At 38.8% G+C, this 13,175-nt stretch overlaps 1 non-coding gene across 1 annotated transcript; it reads left to right on the plus strand.

Annotated features, from left to right (window-relative positions):
• The first annotated feature begins 12,884 nt into the window (after positions 1–12,884).
• Positions 12,885–12,959, plus strand: Trnas-uga. Its single transcript has one exon. It is a non-coding gene; the product is annotated as a tRNA-Ser (tRNA).
• Positions 12,960–13,175: the final 216 nt, after the last annotated feature.

Below are 13,175 nucleotides of genomic sequence, written 5' to 3' on the forward strand. Positions count from 1 at the left end.
ACTCGGCGAAGTAAGAAATCAGAAAAAGAAATGTCGGGTATGGCCTTTCTGCCATACATTCCCAGAGTGGCGGACAGAATTGGCCGTATATTGCCAAACACGGCCTAAAGGGGATTTCAAAACCGACAAGGAAGTTCAAAGAGCGTTTTAGATCGGCAAAGGAGAAAAGGGAACTACTTGCAATGTCGGGAATACACCGCATACCATGCACATGCGGAAAAGTTTATGTCGGAATGACTGGACGATCAATCAACACCAGGATCAAAGAACATAAGCGACATTGCAGACTGGGGCAGGTGGAGAAATCGGCCGTGGCAGAGCACGCACTGAGTGAGACCGACCACGTAATAAAATTCGCCGACACGGAAGTTCCGGCTGCACAGAAACATTATCACACCCGCGTGTTCAGAGAAGCTGTACAAATACAAAAAAAAAAAAAAAAAAAAAAAACGAGAATAACTTAAACAAGACAGAGGAAAGTCTAGGTGAATGGATCCTGCCTTCCTTTACTGAAGCGAACGACCGTCGCAGGTTCCAAGAGGAGAACTGCACCAGAAATGACCGCGGGGAAGCCCTCGGACGTTGGCGTGCCAGGTACATATAGTCTGCGGCCGCGAGCTCGGCTCCAGTTCACCACCGGCAATGGAGGGTAAAGCTTTGACAATGCCAGCCATTCGTACTGGCGAAGCGTCAGTAAAATCATCAGACGAACTTCGGCCGAAGAACCCGAGACAGAACCCAACAGGCAGTTTTTCAACAAGTGGCCACGACAGCCTTAACAGTTTTGTATTACTCTTACAGTTTTCTGAAGTGTCTCGTGCACGTCATTAAAGCCAGTACAGAAAAAGTATTTACTAGCACTTCACTGCTTAACTTAGTTATCTTTTATACAATATTGTATTACCGATTAAACACATTCCCACTATTTGTAACTGGGCTGGGAGACAGTACATTTGTTTAGTTACATGCCCCTTTGATCATTTCATAATTTTCGCATGAAAATGATATGGTATGAATCACTTTATAGAAGTGCACGCAAGATTAGTTTTAACAATAATGATCATGTTCACTTTCAGTCCTACTTATCGATCTACACTTAAAATCTAATTTTTCACGTTGTTGTTGTTGTTGTTGTGGTCTTCAGTCCTGAGACTGGTTTGATGCAGCTCTCCATGCTACTCTATCCTGTGCAAGCTTTTTCATCTCCCAGTACCTACTGCAACCTACATCCTTCTGAATCTGCTTAGTGTATTCATCTCTTGGTCTCCCTCTACGATTTTTACCCTCCACGCTGCCCTCCAATACTAAATTGGTGATCCCTTGATGCCTCAGAACATGTCCTACCAACCGATCCCTTCTTCTGGTCAAGTTGTGCCACAAACTTCTCTTCCCCCCAATCCTATTCAATACTTCCTCATTAGTTATGTGATCTACCCATCTAATCTTCAGCATTCTTCTGTAGCACCACATTTCGAAAGCTTCTATTCTCTTCTTGTCCAAACTATTTATCGTCCGTGTTTCACTTCCATACATGGCTACACTCCATACGAATACTTTCAGAAATGACTTCCTGACACTTAAATCTACACTGGATGTTAACAAATTTCTCTTCTTCAGAAACGCTTTCCTTGCCATTGCCAGCGTACATTTTATATCCTCTCTACTTCGACCATCATCAGTTATTTTGCTCCCCAAATAGCAAAACTCCTTTACTACTTTAAGTGCCTCATTTCCTAATCTAATTCCCTCAGCATCACCCGACTTAATTAGCCTACATTCCATTATCCTTGTTTTGCTTTTGTTGATGTTCATCTTATATCCTCCTTTCAAGACACTGTCCATTCCATTCAACTGCTCTTCCAAGTCCTTTGCTGTCTCTGACAGAATTACAATGTCATCGGCGAACCTCAAAGTTTTTATTTCTTCTCCATGACTTTTAATACCTACTCCGAATTTTTCTTTTGTTTCCTTTACTGCTCGCTCAATATACAGATTGAACAACATCGGGGAGAGGCTACAACCCTGTCTTACTCCCTTCCCAACAGCTGCTTCCCTTTCATGTCCCTCGACTCTTATAACTGCCATCTGGTTTCTGTACAAATTGTAAATAGCCTTTCGCTCCCTGTATTTTACCCCTGCCACCTTTAGAATTTGAAAGAGAGTATTCCAGTCAACATTGTCAAAAGCTTACTCTAAGTCTACAAATGCTAGAAACGTAGGTTTGCCTTTCCTTAATCTTTCTTCTAAGATAAGTCGTAAGGTCAGTATTGCCTCACGTGTTCCAGTGTTTCTACGGAATCCAAACTGATCTTCCCCGAGGTTGGCTTCTACTAGTTTTTCCATTCGTCTGTAAAGAATTCGTGTTAGTATTTTGAAGCTGTGACTTATTAAGCTGATAGTTCGGTAATTTTCACATCTGTCAACACCTGCTTTCTTTGGGATTGGAATTATTATATTCTTCTTGAAGTCTGAGGGTATTTCGCCTGTTTCATACATCTTGCTCACCAGATGGTAGAGTTTTGTCAGGACTGGCTCTCCCACGGCCGTCAGTAGTTCCAATGGAATATTGTCTACTCCGGGGGCCTTGTTTCGCCTCAGGTCTTTCAGTGCTCTGTTAAACTCTTCACGCAGTATCATATCTCCCATTTCATCTTCATCTACATCCTCTTCCATTTCCATAATATTGTCCTCAAGTACATCGCCCTTGTATAGACCCTCTATATACTCCTTCCACCTTTCTGCTTTCCCTTCTTTGCTTAGAACTGGGTTTCCATCTGAGGTCTTGATATTCATACAAGTCGTTCTCTTATCTCCAAAGGTCTCTTTAATTTTCCTGTATGCGGTATCTATCTTACCCCTAGTGAGATAGGCCTCTACATCCTTACATTTGTCCTCTAGCCATCCCTGCTTAGCCATCTTGCACTTCCTATCGATCTCATTTTTGAGACGTTTGTATTCCTTTTTGCCTGTTTCACTTACTGCATTTTTATATTTTCTCCTTTCATCAATTAAATTCAATATTTCTTCTGTTACCCAAGGATTTCTACTAGCCCTCGTCTTTTTACCTACTTGATCCTCTGCTGCCTTCACTACTTCATCCCTCAAAGCTACCCATTCTTCTTCTACTGTATTTATTTCCCCCATTCCTGTCAATTGCTCCCTTGTGCCCTCCCTGAATCTCTGTACAACCTCTGGTTCTTTTAGTTTATCCAGGTCCCATCTCCTTAAATTCCCACCTTTTTGCAGTTTCTTCAGTTTTAATCTACAGGTCATAACCAATAGATTGTGGTCAGAGTCCACATCTGCCCCTGGAAATGTCTTACAATTTAAAACCTGGTTCCTAAATCTCTGTCTTACCATTATATAATTTATCTGATACCTTTTAGTATCGCCAGGGTTCTTCCATGTATACAACCTTCTTTCATGATTCTTAAACCAAGTGTTAGTTATGATTATGTTGTGCTCTGTGCAAAATTCGACCGGGCGGCTTCCTCTTTCATTTCTGTCCCCCAATCCATATTCACCTACTATGTTTCCTTCTCTCCCTTTTCCTACACTCGAATTCCAGTCACCCATGACTATTAAATTTTCGTCTCCCTTCACAATCTGAATAATTTCTTTTATTTCATCATACATTTCTTCAATTTCTTCGTCATCTGCAGAGCTAGTTGGCATATAAACTTGTACTACTGTAGTAGGCGTGGGCTTCGTATCTATCTTGGCCACAATAATGCGTTGACTATGCTGTTTGTAGTAGCTTACCCGCATTCCTATTTTCCTATTCATTATTAAACCTACTCCTGCATTACCCCTATTTGATTTTGTGTTTATAACCCTGTAGTCACCTGACCAGAAGTCTTGTTCCTCCTGCCACCGAACTTCACTAATTCCCACTATATCTAACTTCAACCTATCCATTTACCTTTTTAAATTTTCTAACCTACCTGCCCGATTAAGGGATCTGACATTCCACGCTCCGATCCGTAGAACGCCAGTTTTCTTTCTCCTGATAACGACATCCTCTTGAGTAGTCCCCGCCCGGAGATCCGAATGGGAGACTATTTTACCTCCGGAATATTTTACCCAAGAGGACGCCATCATCATGTAATCATACAGTAAAGCTGCATGCCCTCGGGAAAAATTACGGCTGTAGTTTCCCCTTGCTTTCAGCCGTTCGCAGTACCAGCACAGCAAGGCCGTTTTGGTTATTGTTACAAGGCCAGATCAGTCAATCATCCAGACTGTTGCCCTTGCAACTACTGAAAAGGCTGCTGCCCCTCTTCAGGAACCACACGTTTGTCTGGCCTCTCAACAGATACCCCTCCGTTGTGGTTGCACCTACGGTACGGCTATCTGTATCGCTGAGGCACGCAAGCCTCCCCACCAACGGCAAGGTCCATGGTTCATGGGGGGATAATTTTTCACAGCCTACCAATTTTTAAGTAAAAATTCATATAGGGAATAGAAGTAGTTAATCAGATGAACAGATAATATTTTGGATTTAAAATTAGGTTTGCTACCCGTCAGATGTTTTATAGTATTGGGTAAATGATCAAAGATGTTTTTGATCCATATTGAACTCTTGCTGAGTCACTGATATCTCTAAAAACACGTGATACAAACCATTTTTTTTGTAGTGTTGTACATGTGTGCATCATTGTTCTTGCCTAAATCTGATGGATTATTTATGCCAAATTTATATATATATATATATATATATATATATATATATATATATATATATATATATATATAATTTTGTGCTTTGTTCCTTAAAGAGGATAACTCCAGTTAAACACCACATGTGATGCATCATTTATTCCAAATTTATATATATGTAACAAAGTTGCAGTTAAAATGCAGTGCTCCTGAAAGTGGATAACTCAGCTAAACAGCACATGTTATTCTTACGGCTTACTTTTGCGGTTACTCCATAAAACGTTAAGGCAATGTAACAAAAATATGTCAAGAAGTTGAATTATGTGTCTCATAGCCTGCAAATTGCACATATGGAGGAAGAAGATGAACATAATTGTCTGAACAGCTTAGCAATATGCTTCGCACAGTTCAAGTTGTCATCAGTATAAACACTCACAAATTTCGGGAACTACACTCATTTATTAAAGTGTTATATCAATTAAGTTGCCTGTTGTTGAGAACTGCATATAACGCGTTCTCTTAAAAATTTAAGGGAGGCCATTGTCAGCGACACAATTATTTATTGAAAAATCTATTACAATGTCTTCTGTCATTGTTTTCTTCAGACGGAACTCACTGAAACCTAGTCTTATCCACAGGAACAAGAAACTCTGCATAATGAATTTTATATACGAGTAGAAAGTCAGTAACACGTACAAGGAGCAGAAGTGGGTCTGAGACTTCTTGATTTCTCCCCAGTCACTACAGTTTCCTCTGCTTCCAGCGTCATTAGAACTTCTGAGTACAACTTTTATCATTACATTTGTTAAGTGTGGCTCAGATCAGTTGTTTGCAAAGCCAGCAGTTGCATAGATCTTAGAATCTGTAAAAAGGTAAGATGATTAACATAATCAAAAAAATACTGAGAGAGAGATTTTATTATCTTGTAGCATTTGGAGGAAGAATAGATAGACAGTATTCTCATTTTGCAGTGGACCTGGAATCCAAACTGCGTTTTTCTAAGTAAACTGTCTTTACTTAGATGTGAGAGCGCTTTTGAGCAAATTAATTTTTAAATAATTTTGTGAAAGACGTCAGTGACACTAATTATGAAGAAGTTTCAGGATGGCATATTTCACTCATTGTGGAAAAAGTCCCTGTGACATTCATCTGTTTCATATATCATTAGTAAGCATACTTATTAAATTAGAACCACTCACTAAAATTCTCTTTGAAATTCCATCAACACCATAGGATGTTTTGATTTTGAGAACTTCTATAATTTTATTCATGTCAGCGGAGGATATTGGCGGTGCTCCGAGGTGCTTAAAGTTATGTGGAGTGACGTTTTATATGTGTTCTCTTGCTTCTTCAACTGAAATATTTAATCCTGCTTTTGTTGTGACATTTAGAAAATAAGTCTTAAAACGATTCAAAACTTATCAACCACAATCTTGTCATTCAGTTTGACAGTGTACTAATCGTTTGTGTTATTATCAGTTTTATGATACTGATAAAGCTTTAATCGTATTACCTGCGTTACTAGTTTATGTCATGTTTTCATAGTTTTGGACGTTTTAGTGACATTCCTTAAAATATTACAATAATTTTTGTAGAATACGTTCGCAATAGATTTTGAATTGCTCTGTCCTTTTTAAGAATTTCTATTTTCCTCCTGCACGATATTTTAATTATTTAGGAACCCTATTTTCAAATACGAGGGGGTACTTCCCCCCCCCCAAAAAAAAAAAAAGAAAACAGAATAACATTGCTTTGGGCGGAGCTTGTGTAGTACAACTGCAGTGATTGCTTTTTGCTAGCGCTATTTTGTTATTGTTTCGTTTTGATGACGGCAAGTTTAAGTGAATAACGAGCAGCTGAGAAATTTGGTTTTCTACTCGGTGAACATGATGCTGAAACTGTTTTACTGTTGAAACCAGCCTACCAAGGTGAGGTTATAGAAAAAATTCAAGTGCATGGTTTGTTAAATTTAAAAAAAAAATCTACATGTCGATTAATAAGGAACCTCGTTATGGAGTCCAACAACTGTCCGAATCGAACGAAAACATTTAAAAAAATTCGGGAGCTAGCGCTTACAGACCGTTGACATACATCTGATCAGTTGTCAGATGTTAGTGAGGTATCTTAGTGCTCGGTTCAGCGAATTTTAGTGGAAGACTCTGGAATGAAGAGGGTTGCTGCCATGTCTGTTCCTTGGCTCCTGACTGGCTATCAAAAGGAACGTCGAATTGAAACATGTCGTGGTGTGAAACTATAGCTTGAATCAGATCTTGATTTTCTGTCAAATGTCATTTCTGGTGATGAGTCAGGCTGCTATGGTTACGACCCAGAAACAAATCAACAGTTAAGCCAAGGGAAAGCGTCAAGAGGATGTCGTCAAGTCAAATCAAACATAAAAGCAATGCTGATTTGCTTTCTTGATGCCATGGGCGTAGTTCATTCAGAGTTTGTTCCCTCAGGTCAAATCGTCAATTAGTCCATTTATATGAAAGTTTTAAGAAGATTGCGCAGCAGTGTTTGTCGAAAAAGACCCGATTTGTGGCAAACAGGAGACTGGTTCTTCCATCATGACAACGCACCTGTACACACAGCCATCTCTGTTGACAGTTTTTGGCTAAAAGTAACATGGTTCCACTGACTCGCGTACCTTAATCGCCTGATCAGGCTGCGTGTGACTTTTTCTTCTTTACACGCATGAAAAGGGGCATGAAAGGACATCGATTTCACAAGATTGAAGAAGTTCAGAAAAAAAGGAGGGAGAAGCTGTCAGCCATTTCTAAGGATGACTACAAAAGATGTTTCGGAAGTGGAAATATCGGTGGGACAAATGTGTTAGTTGTAATGGAGACAATTTTGAAGCGGATAAGGTAGTTTTGTAAAACATGTGAAAATACATAGCTGTTAAATAATACTTCCAGTTTCTTTGCGCAATCTCTCGTATTGACATAATTTTTATAGAACCAGTTGAATTCCACATCACCATCTCTTTCTATATATATCACCTTGTACTGCTCTTTTAACTTATTCTTAAAAGACTGTATACCTGTAATATTGTAATAATAACTGTCGTTCATAACGTGAAAGTGACTTAACAGCTAGGGGACAATTTAATTGATTCAACCTGAGCACCGTCGTTGGAAATTTCATGTCAGGATCCTGCAATCTTGCTTCCGTAAGTTGCATCACAATCAGAGAGCACATTAACAATTAGGTACAATTTAATCGTTTCAGTTTGAGCACTCTCTATAAAAATGTTGTCATTCAGGATCTTAATGTCTTATTGAAAGATAAAAGCGAGAGGAGCAGGGAGTGAAAGAGCTAGATGAAGAAAAAATTTTACACCTACTGAACAAACTATTTTATTTTTGAAAGCGAATGCCTTAAAACAGTATAAAAAGTTGGACTATGTAATTATAAAAAAAAGGAAGAAACCATGTGCAAAAACGAACGGGTTTTAAGGCAGGAAAATTAAATCAGGTGCCGGACCCCGTCAGTAACACTGGACACACACTTCACCTGGCCGACTGGACGACCTCAAGCACTGTGCCAGGCACACTAAACCAGTCCGAAAACAGATCTCATTATAACATGGCACTGAACAAAGATACGCAATTGAAAAGTAAGAAAACAGACAACTTGCGATTTTATGTAAAACAAATAAACGTCAAGTTTTTGATGCCCTCAATAAATATTACAGAAACCTGTTAGTATAAGATAAAGGGTCTATATCTTAAAAAGAAATACATGAAACTGGCGATAAGCATTACCAAAATCAGAAGGCAGCTAACTTAACACAAAACCAATTTATTGGCAGTGGTTTGCAGTCTTATGACTATATTAAAAATACAACTATAGCTAGACTGCACCGCTTCAGTACTGCTAAAACGCATTAAGGCTGACTGAGGTTCGCCTTATACAAGGAAACCAGTCACTGTTAAAAGCGAGTGTTCTAACGGTCTTCTCAACAAGTTTATTGTCGCAGCGGTTCACGATTGTGCAGTGCTAAAGTGCGCTGCCCCAATACCGCTGAAACCCATGAGGGCTGGCAACTCAAATGTAACTTAAGTTCATGTTTCCCAAGGAAACCAGTCACAGGCTATAATTGAATATATTAAGAGTTTTAACACGAAATGAAATGTCGTCTATGGTTCACTGGTGTTGCACTCGACAAGAAAGACAACAACTAGTTGCTTAATTGCTTATATCCCACTCGGTGTGACAGTAAACCGATAGATCAGACCACAGTACGTCTCTTGAAGTGCAGTCGAGTGATCTTGCCTAATTCAGTGAGCTAGTGTGAACACCATGGTGCGCTGTGGGAACTCGCCATGTACTATCTCTACTGGTCATGTGCACGATAGACCTTTATCGATAGGAGCTGACGCATGATTCATTACTACACTCTCACATTAGAGAAACCACTCTGTGAAAATATTAAATAGTAAATTATATTTCTCCCAGTCCTGATAGCACGATGAAAAATGATTTTAGATTTCCACTAGAAAGCAGTTGCTCGAAAATAACGTGCGACTTCAAGTGTTTACTTTGGAGAAAACCAAAATGATTCAAGTAAGTACAATTCAACACATTATGCAGCCAGAATTACTAACTCTTTCTGTGGTGAAATATAAGGAAATATGAATCTTTAACTGTTTCAGGTTACTATTCCGAGACGGTTCAGTTAAGGAGGAACACATTAAAATTTCAAACAGTCTTAGTAAGTGAAGAACAAATCTAGTAACTATCCCTCAAACGTTCCTTTCCAGTCATTTCACTGGATAAACAGAGTAATAACATGCAATACAAGGTCAACAAGCTATGTTTATTCTATGCAGAGTCAACTCAATTTACATTTAAGTTGCATAACAACTATTTGAATGTTAAAGTATTTAACGACACTTAAAACTGATTTCCAGTCAACACACGCGTGTAGGAGATACAGAAGGTTAAGGATATGATCAGTCCACAACAGTTCACACAGACAGGTGGATAGCCTTTGCAGAACTACTGTACTGCTCAATAACAGAAGCTAGAACTTTAACTTATGTTCGTGTTGCATCTCTAAAAAGATGAAAATGTTTTTGCCTCTCTAATGGTGCGCAGACGTAAGAGTAGTATTCAGCCAACAAAATGCAGTAACTTCAAGTTGAAAGCCGACTGTTCTAAACACCTCTCGTGCTATGTATTCATAGGTGTGTCTATAAGTATTTGCATAACTCAAAGCAGCTATAGTAATTCTTCTGTCTGCTAGGGAAGCTTTATTTTTGGTTGGGACCCGCTTGGACATGTCTTCAACGAGTCTTTTAATCTACGAAATTAGACAGCCAATTGTATTACTTATATGGATATTCAATTAGAGGTGGTCACAGGCTTGTGGATAAGGGAACACTTTTGGTTCCGCTTACTGCTGTGAACATGCTCCGCCGTCCTGCTTGTTACTACGTAGACGTTCCGAAATGGAACACACTATTCGTGATACTGAAATAGGCACATGGAAGCGACTTCATCCTGGACAGGGGTGAGATTACTTCTGGCTTGCGCTGCCTCATGCGTAATTATACCTTACATAGATTTTCAGATTTATTTACGCAAGACACATTGTAACTGCCTTTCAAGTGAGCAATGCTAGTTGTTAGATGGTTTCATAGCTTAGCTAGAACACGTAGCGTCATTATATGTTGTCTATTCATATGTTATACTCAGCCATCCTCGTCTTCTCGTCTTCAAGTTGCTGATCAAATTGTATTTTCATTCACTAAATAGTATCATGGGCATTAATTGAAATATAGAATTATTCTTTTGTCTTTTTTAAATATAATATAAAGTCACGTGGTCCACTGAAGGACACTTATACACGAGACACACTTATTCAATATTCGTACAACTTTCGACTCTTGTAAAGTTTTTTTCATTCCTACAATATTTATTCATGTTTTCACATGTGCTGCTTAATAGCTTCGTACACAAGAGAATTACTTTCGAGATTATATTTTAGATGAGGCAGAACAAAATTTTCATCCACCCATGCAAGTGCGTGTTGCCATGTGTTGTAGCGTAGCATGTGCAAGCCCGCGTGTATTGCACGAATCGCTCGTAGGAGGATGGATTTATTTGTACAGGTAAGGAGTGGCTTCATGAGGGCTGTTGTAATGGTTGTAGTTCTACATCTATATCCACATCCATACTCCGCAAGCCACCTGACGGTGTGTGGCGGAGGGTATGTTCCAATATGTTTTGGTTTAGCTTATGTTAATCGCCTTTCCATTATTCAGTTGCTCTATTAGAAAGTTCCTGGTCCCTACAGCATATAATGTAAAGTTAGTTGTATCGCCTTTTGTTCACTTATGAGTCAGATTTCAAACAAAATAAATGTTTCCAGGGATATTACATTATATTATATTAATACTTGTTCCATAGATCAAGAATATGACATTTCGTGATGATGTGGAATGTGCTTCTTTAACCTAAATTTTCATTCCACATTTTCTAAATTTTTTTATAGTTAATATTTCATACCCTAAAATCCATCCACTGAGTAGAAGGAAACAGAAATCGTTTTAATTTAATTTTAAATTTTGTTGGCTATCTGTCAGACATTTAATGCTATTTGGAAAATGACCAAAGATTTCTGTGGCTGCATAATTCACCCCTTTCTATGCCAAACTCAGGTTTTACCTACAATAGTGAAGATCATCCTTTCTTCTAGTGCTTTAGCTAAGCACTTCGCTATTATTTTTTAATTTGGGTGCGCTATTAATAACGAATATTACAACTGAGTACACGTATTGCAAAGGTACAGTGAACATCATCAGTTCCTTAAACAAATGTCTGTAAGGTGATCTTAGGTGGGCTCCTGCTATTATTCTGATTACTCGCATTTGTGCAATGAATACCTTTTCTCGTAGCGTTGAACTATACCAAATATGATGACATATGAAGCAGTGAATGAAAACATTCATAATAAGCTAATTTACTGACGTGTTTATCATCAAAATTTGCAATAACCCTAATAGTGTTAGTAGCTAAACATAACTATTACAGCAACTTCATTAATGTGAATCTTCCAATTCATCATCAATGCAGACACTCAGAAATTTTTAATATTTTGCCTTTACAGACTTCTGTTTGAGGTTTTCATTTATCATTGGTGTTATACCATACTATGTTTTCTCAAAATTTTGTGCGAGTTCATTTGCAGGGACCCACTTAATAATTTTCTGAAAAATATTAATTACAATTTCCTCAGCTAATTCTTTCTCATTGTGTGTGATTACTATACTCGCATCATCAGCAGAAGGAACTAGTTTTGCATCTTGTTGAATACAGAGTGGCAAGTCACCAACATATATTAAGCACAATAAAGAAATCAAAGACTGAACCATATGGGGCACCATTCTTGTTATCTTCCCAGTTAGAAGACTCTGCTCAATTTTACATACCATCTGTATTGTAAATTTCAACTTTTGCATTATTCCAGTTAAAAAGGATTTAAAACTATTTTAGCAGTGTCCCACTCATACCACAATACTTAAGCTTATCTAGAAGAAATTGACGATTCACACAGTCAAAATCCCTTCAGAGATCACAAAATATCCCAATGGGTGATGTTTGGCTATTCAGAGCATTTACTATTTGATCAGTCAAAGCATATGCAGCAATTTCTGCTGAGAAGTCTTTCTGTAAACCAAATTGACCTTTTGTTAGTACTTCATTATCACAAATATGTTGAGCTGCTTTTGAATACATTACTTTCTCAAGGATTTTGGATGAAGCAGTGAGACGTGAGGGTGGGTGGTAGTTGTTAGCATCAGACCTATCCAGAATGAGATTTTCACTCTGCAGCGGAGTGTGCGCTGATATGAAACTTCCTGGCAGATTAAAACTGTGTGCCAGACCGAGACTAGAACTCGGGACCTTCGCCTTTTGCGGGCAAGTGCTCTACCAACTGAGCTACCCAAGCACGACTCACCCCCCGTCCTCACAGCTTTACTTCTGCCAGGACATCGTCTCCTGGCAGGAAGTTTCATATCAGCGCACACTCCGCTTAAGAGTGAAAATCTCATTCTGGAAACATCCCCCAGGCTGTGGCTATGCCATGTCTCCGCAATATCCTTTCTTTCAGGAGTGCTAGGTCTGCAAGTTTCGCAGGAGAGCTTCTGTAAAGTTTGGAAGTTAGGAGATGGGGCACTGGCAAAAGTAAAGCTGTGAGGACAGGGCGTGTGTCGTGCTTGGGTAGCTCAGTTGGTAGAGCATTTGCCCGTGAAAGGCAAAGGTCCCGAGTTCGAGTCTCGGTCCGGCACACAATTTTAATCTTCCAGCAAGTTTCATCAGACCAATCGCCTTTTTTGTGCAATACTTTAACAATACCATATTTTAGTCTATCTGGAAAAATTTCCTGTCACAGTGGCTAAGACTCGTACTTATCTGTTGGGAACCAGCTCTTAGCACTCTGTTGGAAATGCTATTAATTCCATGTGATCTTTTACTTTTGAGAGAATTTATCATTTTCCTAATTT

Source organism: Schistocerca piceifrons, chromosome 7, assembly GCF_021461385.2.
Source record: "Schistocerca piceifrons isolate TAMUIC-IGC-003096 chromosome 7, iqSchPice1.1, whole genome shotgun sequence".
NCBI lineage: Eukaryota > Metazoa > Arthropoda > Insecta > Orthoptera > Acrididae > Schistocerca > Schistocerca piceifrons.